This window comes from Vespa mandarinia, chromosome 10 (assembly GCF_050613455.1).
Source record: "Vespa mandarinia isolate Hongniang chromosome 10, ASM5061345v1, whole genome shotgun sequence".
In the NCBI taxonomy this organism is placed as follows: domain Eukaryota; kingdom Metazoa; phylum Arthropoda; class Insecta; order Hymenoptera; family Vespidae; genus Vespa; species Vespa mandarinia.
Genome location: NC_140819.1, coordinates 322,554 through 332,500, shown reverse-complemented (window position 1 = coordinate 332,500; position 9,947 = coordinate 322,554). Strand labels below are relative to the sequence as shown.

The 9,947-nt window shown below is 33.2% G+C and overlaps 1 protein-coding gene and 1 long non-coding RNA gene across 4 annotated transcripts in view; both read left to right on the top strand.

Moving 5' to 3' along the window:
• Positions 1-9,947, top strand: part of LOC118444753 (uncharacterized) — a 68,695-nt gene that overhangs the window by 15,463 nt on the left and 43,285 nt on the right. The gene's annotated exons all lie outside the window — the stretch shown is intronic.
• LOC146872689 (uncharacterized) lies at positions 719-1,129 on the top strand. The gene is made up of 2 exons (XR_014982681.1): positions 719-779; positions 915-1,129. It is a non-coding gene; the product is annotated as an uncharacterized LOC146872689 (long non-coding RNA).

The following is a 9,947-nucleotide window of genomic DNA, read 5'->3' as shown; positions in this document are numbered from 1 at the left end:
CCGAGAAGAACTACAAAAACCCGGTTTCGCGTTAATTAAGCCAACCTTCCAACGAGTTGGTATTGTTGCCGTGCACGAACGACCATTTGCATCTTTATGCCTGTCACCGTGCCACCTTTTTTCGTGACGTTGTGGAATATTTGACTGTCTCTTTTGCGAATTTAAGAAAGCTCACTCTGACATGAATGAGTCGACGTTACCCAGTCGATGGTATAAAACATACAAAAGGTAAAACGGATTCATTTTATCGGGGACAAATATCGAATTAACAGCGACGCCGGGTGTATATTTACCTTATTATTTATTTAGCGAGCTGCTTATTGATGCTCTTGCTCCGTTTTCCTCTACTGTGTATTTTGTATATATAGGTATGTGATATGTATATAGATTATAACATGGATATATATTATGGACTTAGTTGGATAAAGTGAAGAAGAGGTTCGTTAATTTGTATATATTATTTGATTACGTTTATGTTTAAAGTTTGACAATAAATAATCTTCTAATTGCAGTAATAATCTGAAATGTTTTGTTTACATATATATTATATATAATATATATATATATAATATATATTATATATAATATATATATAATATATATATATAAATATACAATATATACCTATATATAATATATAAATATATATAAAAAAATATATATATATGTATATAAATAAACAATATACGAAAGTGATCCGAAAAGTTTTCAACCTCAACATGAAGAAGGCAGCACTCGTCAACAAAAGCTAGGGAATGTGTTTATGCATCTTTTGAAAGGTACTCACAAAAATTTCAGTCATTTTGGACGCACAATTATTGTTTAACAATCGTTTAAGTGAATCGATGTGAGTGTTTTTGTGAAAATGAAAAGAATTGAGTATAGAACTGGCATTAAATATTTGTTTTTAAAAGGCAATACACCTACGCTAATCAAAGACGAGTTGAACGCTGTGTACGGGGACTTTGCACCATCATTTATCATCGTGAAATTTTGGGCAACTGAATTTAAACATTGCCTTACCAGCTTAGGAGAAGATGAACGTTCGGGACGTTCAAAAACTGCAACTATTGAAGAACTGGAACATCGTTCAAGTTCACCAAATGGTGCTAAACAACCGTCGAATTAAAATGACTTATATATAATAATAAATATAAATATATATACATGGTTTGAAAAGTTTTTAACAAAGATACAAGACGGTTTTTCTTCAAATTTATTTTTATTTTTCTATTATATACCCTCCTTGTAAGTCTACACACTAGCGATGATCCCATCTCTTTAACTCGTCCAAATAGTACTCAGTGTCTTTCTCTGCAAAATAATTGTTTACCTGGTGATAGCCTTCTCATTCGACGAAAATCTCTGTCTTCCAAGCGCAACTTTTAGCTTAGGGAATAAAAAAAGTCGCTTAGTGCTAGATCTAGTGAGTAAGGAGAGTGATCAAGCGGTTCAAACCATAATTCATGGATTTTTGCCATGGCAAACGTTGAAATGTGAGACAGCGCATTGTCTTGGTAGAACAAAATTTTTTTTTTTGCAAATGTGGCTATTTTTCCACAATTTATGCCTTGTCAAGTAATAATGCATAGTATGCTCCTGTAATGGTTTTATTTTTTTGAAGATAATTGATTAATATAAGTCCATGATTATCCTAAAAAACAGTCGCCATCACTTTCTCAGCCAAAAGAAGTTTTTACCTTTTTTGGACCCAATTCTTCCTTCGCAGCCCACTGTTTTGACTGTATTTTTGTTTCTGGGGTATAATAATGTATCTAAGTTTTATCTACAGTAATTAATCAACGTCAAAACTCTAATTTATTGTGCCTAAACTGCACAACAAAGCGTTGAAAATATTCATTCGAACATGTTTTTGGTTTAACGTAAGCAACCGCGGCACTCAACGCGCGGACAACTTTCTCATGTCTAAATCTTGATTCAATATGTGACAAACACGTTCTTTGGACATATTCATAGCTTCTGTTATCTCTCTCATTTTAATTCAACGGTTGTCTAGCAACATTTGCTGAACTTGATGTTATCGTCAGTGGTTGCAGTTTTTGGATTTCCCAAACGTTTATCGTTTCCCAAACTGGTATGGCCACGTTTAAATTCAGCTGTCAAAAATTTCAAGATGGTAAATGATGGTGCAGAGTCCGCGTATACAGCGTCTAACTCGTTTTTGATTTGCGCAGACGTAGTACCTTTCAAAAACAAACATTTTATGACAGCTCGATACTCGATTTTTTCCATTTTCACAAAAACACTCACATTGGTTCACTCAAACGACTGTCAAACAACAACGTCCAAAATGGCTGAAATTTTGGTGAGTACCTTTCAAAAGATGCACAAACACATTCGACAGCTTTTGTTGACGAATGTTGCCTTTTTCATGTTGTGGTTGGATACTTTTCAGACCACCTTCGTAAATTGTATATATATATATATATATATATATATATATATATATATATATATTATACAATATATATATACAATATATATATACGTTCAGTTTAAAGTTCCGCATGCAATTATTTACCAAAAATATAATTCGTTTCAAAAAATGTTTTAGATAAATTTTATGATAGACATTTTTATAGAGATCACAAATCTTCTCTAGTCAATGTTTTTCTACTGAATGTCTGAAATTTCAAGATGATCTTCGTTTTTTTATGTGGAACTGTATATTTTTACTTAGAATTCCATTCCGAGACGAATTAATTGACCATAACACTTTGGTCTTTCAAAATAGTCAAAGTCATTTGGTGCCTTTCAAAATATATCTTCATTCTATACTCGCAAATAGTTTCTTGCCATAGTTATTTGTCGATTCAATTAAACATGAGGCAAATTAACAATACTTGATTTCTTATCTTTACAAACAAAAAAGTTTTTGTTAGCGTGTTATCAATATCATTGTGATTATATTGATTCTTGATTTCGATGGAGATTAAATTTATAATGGTTCATTATACGTCTAATGAAATTTTCAATATGATTCTGGTTTTTGAGAGTATCGCCATAATGATAGAAAAGATGCATGGCAGTATCGCAATTAAGAATGTCTGCCTATAAGTTATGTATATTAGGACAACACTCAAGAACATGGAACTTTCATTTAAGGCCAGAATAAATCGTTGCATTGATATCGGAGGTCGTTCTTTCGAATACAAGATATAAGAAACAATTTCTGAACGAAAATAAATTTTGAACGGTACTAAATGACCTTTAATTATTTTGGAAGATCAACGTATTATAGTCAATGAATTCATCTCGAAATAAGCTACACGTCTATTTAAATAAAAATATGTAATTCCTTATAAAAATAAAAGATTGATCCTTCTCCCTTCTCCCATCATAAAACAAGATAAGTTTCTTACATCTGAAACATTTTTTGAAATGTGTTATAGTCTTGGAAATAATTATACATACATATTTTTATATTAAACGAATATTAAAATAGCTCTTCCACATGAGTATTTTAACTGATTTCTCAAATAAGTAATAATATTTAAATAGAAGGAGTAAGACATTAAAGCTAGAATTTTCAAATTTTTATGGAGGAAGAAAAGTCCTTGTTATTCGTTTTATATTTATTATTATGTAAAACATATCACACATTTACGAATATTTCGACACTTTTTGAAATTGTTAGATACAATTGTTAGGCTTTTTTTTTAATAAAGGCTAGCTTGGTAAAATATCGTAAAAAGATTTATTTTGTTTTTCTTATCAGTTACAAAGAAAAAAAAACATTTTTAAAGAAATCATTCTCGAAACAATTATTCAACTTCTAAAGTTGTTCTAATACCTACTTCTATGACTTACTATACACAAAAATGGATATTATTGAATTGGATTGAACCGATTTCCTTCAGAAAATCAAATCGAAGTCGAAGATCGAAGATCGAAGTTTCAATATCGTTTATCATTGATAACATATATATCTAAGCTTCGATAATATTTCACAGTTATTACTCGTAAGAAGATAAAAAGAGCACAAAAAGAAAAGAAATTGAAAAGGAATCGGAAAGGAAAGACATAGTAGGTACATACATACGAGTAGATCAATTTCAGGAGAGAACACTTGGCCGAGTCCCGATAAAGATGGATCGTTTTCGATTCTCGTGTGGTAACATTCTTTACTCTCCTCTTCTTTTTCTTCGTATTCTTCTTCAGGCGTTACGGTAGGTCGACGATGAAATGATGGAAAAAGATTTTTCGAGATGTTGTTTTCTTTGTAAAAGTTGCGAAAGGTTAGACGTGAAAGGAAAAGAAATAAAGATAGAAGAAAGAGAAAGAGAGGGTTGCATTGTTAAGCAAACTACCAGTACTCGAGTTCCTTGTATTACGTGCTGGAATGCTCGAGAAAAAACTGTGCAAACCTTTTCGGAAAAATAGAACAGCATCAGTAGAAACGAAGGGAACAGAAGAGAGAGTAGTTGCTGAGGAGACTCACCGAGAATTGCCTCGGGGTGCTAAAATCCATGAAAACCACGCTCTCTTCGCTTGTATATCGTCCTTTGTGTGTATACGAGAGAAAGAGAGAGAGAAAGGAAGAGAGAGAGAGAGAGGGGGGAAAGAGAGATAATGTACCTCCACACTACTTAACCTTTTGCGTAACGTTGGCCCGTACTGATGCTGATGGTGAGAAGGGTTTGAAGTTTTGTTTCGAGAGGGTGTCATTTCGCGGAAGAAGCTTTCTCCTTCTTATTCTGGTGCTTCTCGTTCCGTCGATCCAGTTCGACATGTTCGTGAAATACAACATTATTTGTTACTTGTTGCAAAAGTACATGTGAAATTTTCGTAATGGATATTAATAATAAACGTAAGATTTATAAAAGATATAGAAATGTAAGACTAAAAATATATATTCGATATTCAATTAAACATCTCTTTATTTTGTAATCTTTTTTTTCTCCTTGATAATTACCCCATGAATTTCTTTTCGGAAGAAGAAATGACTCCTATGTTAAAATTAAGAAAAGAAGAAGAATAAAGAAAATAGTAGAATCTCTCTATATGCAACGAAAGGGTTTTCATTGTTTCCTTCTTCTATCCCCACTATTCTTTGCATTTTAGTCGTCAGAGCAAAGCAATATATAGTAAGGTTGAAATAACAAACAAAGAAAGAAAGTGGAAGAGAGAAAGCAAAAGAGAGAGAGAGAAAGAGAGAGAGAAAGAGAAAGGGAATGACACGAGCGTTTTTCAAAGATAGAAGAGAGAAACCAACGGATTAGTCTGCCGTAGAGGAAAAGGACGTAGAAACAGCAAACGCCCTCAGAGAATGAAGCTTTTCGAAGGCTTTTCCTTCCAGTTCGTTTTCTCCTTTACTTCCTTTTCCTCTTCTTCCTCCTCCTTTACCTCCAGCTACTACTCCTACTACTATTACTACTACTACTACTACTACTACTACTACCACTACCACTACCACTACTACTACTACTACTACTACTACTACTACTACTACTACTACTACTACTACTACTACTACTACTACTACTACTACTACTATTACTACTACTACTACTACTAGTATTATTACTTACTCGTTGACACTTTTTGAAATATTAAAATATATAGTGTATGTCCAATGCAGATATTAGTTGTATATGAAACTTACGGACCTATTATATATTTCCATGTCTCTCACGAATTTTAGGCACCGTTGTCCTTTTGAGAAAAGCGCTCTCTTGTATAGCAGGTACGAGCAGCTACGAATGAAATATTTTCCCTGACTCGTTCCATCCTGTTCTGAGGATTCTACGAAAGCGTTTTGTCCGATTATTTGCACGCGTCTTTCATCGTTTTCTCTCTTGCCCTTTTGTTTATTTACTTGTTGTAGAATTTCTCGAACCATTAGCGAATTCTCCTGAAATTTATTTTGGTATCATAATAACGATAAGTCATTCTATTGTATAGGATCACTCGAAAGTTTCCTAAGTATTTTAAAAATCAATTATTTTTTTTATTTTGTTGAAACTTGTAGTTTTACTATGTCAAACTTGTAGTTTATCTGAAAATAAGAGAATTAATGTAAAAAAATTTTGAAAGAGAGTAATTAATTTTTCAAATTATCTGAGAACTTTTGGCCCACCTTATATTTTGTAATATTTTCTTTTTATATTGTATTGTATTATATATATCGAAAAATTCTATAATCTTATTTATATTTATTATCGAACTTTAAAATGACTTTTCATTTACATATCTCGTATTAAACTTTCCTACATTTTGTACATTCATTCTCTCTAGTTTATGAGGATATCTATCCATATTCATAATATGTATAAAAGAAATAGTTTTCATATAGTTTCGATCGTATGCTAACGCGCATTCGTTAATGTTACATACGACAAAGCTTTTTTGCATGTAAAACGTTCGAGATTTATTCGAGCTTTGAAGTCCACAGGTTCGGAGAACGAGTCCTCGAGCTAGAAATGTAGATTTTCCAAAGATCACACCTTTTCTACGTAGTGATTCGACCTTTGAATCACCGATTTGTCGTTTCTAACAAAAGATTTACCATTTTTAAAAACGGTGAACCAAAAGTGTTAGACGGAAAATCATTTTATTTTTTTTTTTTAAATGCATATAGTCAAGATTAAAAAAACCAAATGATTCGACAAGAGAATACAATTTTGATATTTGAACAAATAATTTCGAATGAATTATGTAGAAAAGTTTTTGATTATTTTCTTTTCGTTTTGTTTCACAGAAAGTCATAAAAAATGCAGTTTCGTTTCGATGAATATATTGACAGTTTTAGATGTCTAATATATTGTTTACTAGCTATTCGAGAATATTTTGGTTAGTTCAATAAAAGAGGTTAAACAAGGTAGTCGTTTTACGATGCGTGGCACTCCTTGATTGATGGAGTTTAGACCATCGTTGACTAATTGTAGTAGTACGTTCCTGGTAACAGAGATTTCGGATGATCGAGGTGTAACAAAGTACGCGGCTTCCTCGTATTTTCCAAGCCGATCTATCAGCGGTTTCTGGCAGCGTATTCCTTCTTCTAGAGACGTGACTCGAGTTTTGAAAAGCGTTCTCCGATCTTCAACGTAATTGGTATTATTCGTGAAACGATCGCTAACTTGAAAAATGATCATATGGGGCAACATTTCTACGCCATCCCTTTCTAATTCCTCAATTCGAATGAGAAATTACTGAAATCGTTTGAAGAATAAGAGGATTTTCTATGAAAAAAAAAAGATAGAAAAATAACATCTGTTTCATTTGTAGATATAACACTCGATTCGAAAGATATATATTTTCTCTGGGAAAATTCAAATCTCGTTCGTTCATTCGTATCGAAGTAAAAGCACTATTCGTTGCACTGATCGTTTACCATGGCTCAACGTCCTTTCTAGGAGGCTAAGAGATCGATATACAACGGAGTAGACGATCCTTCGAAATAGTTGGATGTGGCTGAAGGACGTTGCCGAACTTTCGAGTAGAGTTTTGCGTGTTATCGGGGAAAGCTGGAAAAGGGTTAGCGAATAGACAGAGAGAGAGAGAGAGAGAGAGAGAGAGAAAGAGAGAGAGAGAGAGAGAGAGAGAAAGAGACAACGAGAGAAAGAAATAGGAGGAGAGAAAGAAAGAGAGAAGAGGTAGCAGCTTGAAATAGTGGAAGAAGAGAGGAGTGGGTGGGGCCGTGAGAAAGAGTAAAAGAGAGAAAGAGAGAGAGAGAGAGAAAAAGAGAGAGCGAGAGAGAGAGAGAGAAAGAGGAAGAGAGAGAGAAAGAGAGAGAGCGAGAGAGAGAGAGAGAGAGAGAGAAACTTGGGAAGGGCTAGGAAGGCGGATGGAGCATGAGCGAGAGTTTTGGAGGGGCGAAGGGTAGTTTTGAGAGGCCTGCGGCGAGCAGAGATTAAATCGTACTATGGTAAAGAGCTAATCCATCCGTCTCTGTCTCTCTCGTAAAGCGAACTCGTTTTCTCTTTTTCTCTTACCCGCTTGCTTTCACCTCCACCCAACCACCCCTTTTTCCGGCAAGAGTGAAAATGGAAATGGCGATGCTGTCGGTGGTACACTCGCTGCTTTCTCTATGTATATGAATCGTACGTACGTACACAGAGAGTGTTACATATACGTAAATACATATATAAATATATATCTACCTGTATATATACCTGTATGTATATACGTACTTGGGATTTTTCTACTTGATATCGTTGGAAGTACATATCTTGAAAGTTAGAAACTTAGACATTTTTTCTTATTGTTCTTTCGAGTTGTTGCGGTAATACTTGTTTATATATAAAATTCATAAGATTATTAATAACGTTTTATAATATATATATCAATAATAACTTTTAATAAATTTATAATATATGTTAATAATAACTTGCGAATTAATCATAAATTCTTTTGTTAGATCGGAAACATCTAAGGATGAATTGTTCATAAATACGAACTGAATTCGAGAGAAAGAAATCTCTCGACAGTGTCGTAAAAAATTTATAACAGAAATATAAACGATGATTTATAAAAAATCAGATGACAAAAATCACCGACTCGTTATGAGTTACTCGTTTTTTTTATTTGCTTTTCATAACGTTATTTATTCTTTTTTTCTTTTTTTTTCATTGATGACAATCATAAAATCGTCCTCGTTCGCGTTTTTACTGTCGGTCGTTTTACAGTAAAATCGTGTATGCAAAATATGGGATAAATAAGCTATGACAGAGAATTTCTCGTTGAAGCTTTTCTCACGATAAATAACTTAACTCGATGCTCTCTCTACGCTTTGAAAGTATTATGAAATATTATAAGAGAACTAATCTTTTTCCAGCACTGCGGAGCTTTCTTACTTTCTCAATCTGCACTCTATCTTCCTTTCTCGATCTTTCATCTTGCCAACTTCCTTTTTAAATTCATAAGACTTTTCTCGACGTTTCATTCATGGAAAAACAAAGACGGTTGAATATCGTATCGACTTTAAGGATTTCGAGGGAAGGAAAAGTAATAGAGATAATCACGAGCAATTCGAGTGGTTTGCCCTGTCAGATCGAGTTGCAAATAAATTGCTTAGAAAATAATTAATTAAAAAGAGTTCTGTGTACTTTCGGACTTTTGGATTTTGCATATTGAGAACGTTCTGAACTCTGGAGAGCCGCAAATTAACTTCGTTAATGTTTGAATAAGTAAAAAGTCGATAATTAAATAATTAATCAAATGATTGATTTCCATGATGTATACGAAGTAAGAACTTATATGGAAAAAAATTGTAGAATTTATGGATAAATCCATATAAATCCGTAAAAAATGATTCGACGTTGCTCATATAACATTTGAATTTGTTAGATACAGACTAGTATGAACGTGTTCTCTTACGTGTTACGTTCTAGTACTTCGAAGGATTTATTTTGGCAAAGAAGGCTATGTAAGGCAGTTCTACAAGATTTGATTGTAGGTACTAACCTTCGAGTTTCGATTCACGTTCTCTTCAGACTTCTCGATTCCAACTGGCTCGTGAATGTCTCCGGTGCATCCTGAAATCGGAGATCAAACGGATCTCTCCCAGCGGCCTTGGCTATGTATCATCTATCGTGGAATCCTCTTCCAACTTTGAGCGATCTAACTCTCTTTCACGTTTCTCCTATTTTTCCTTTTTCTCTTTTTCTTTTTCTTTTCTTCCGTTTCCTCTTTTTTTCTTTTTTCATTCTTTCGACCATACCTTTATATTTATATACAACGTGGGAAAAGATTTTTCAAATACATATGCGTAACACGTGTTCGTACTTTTTTATAAACGAAAGAAATTTTCTTATGGATAAAGTAATCCAAATCGTTTTCATGATTTAATCTTTCGACTAGACGATTACGATTACGACTTTCTGACTACAGATTTCTCAAATTCTCTCGATCTACATAAAAAAGACAACAAAAAAATATTACGAATACACTTTTAATTTATCTTCGAAAAGTAAATATGTTTAATC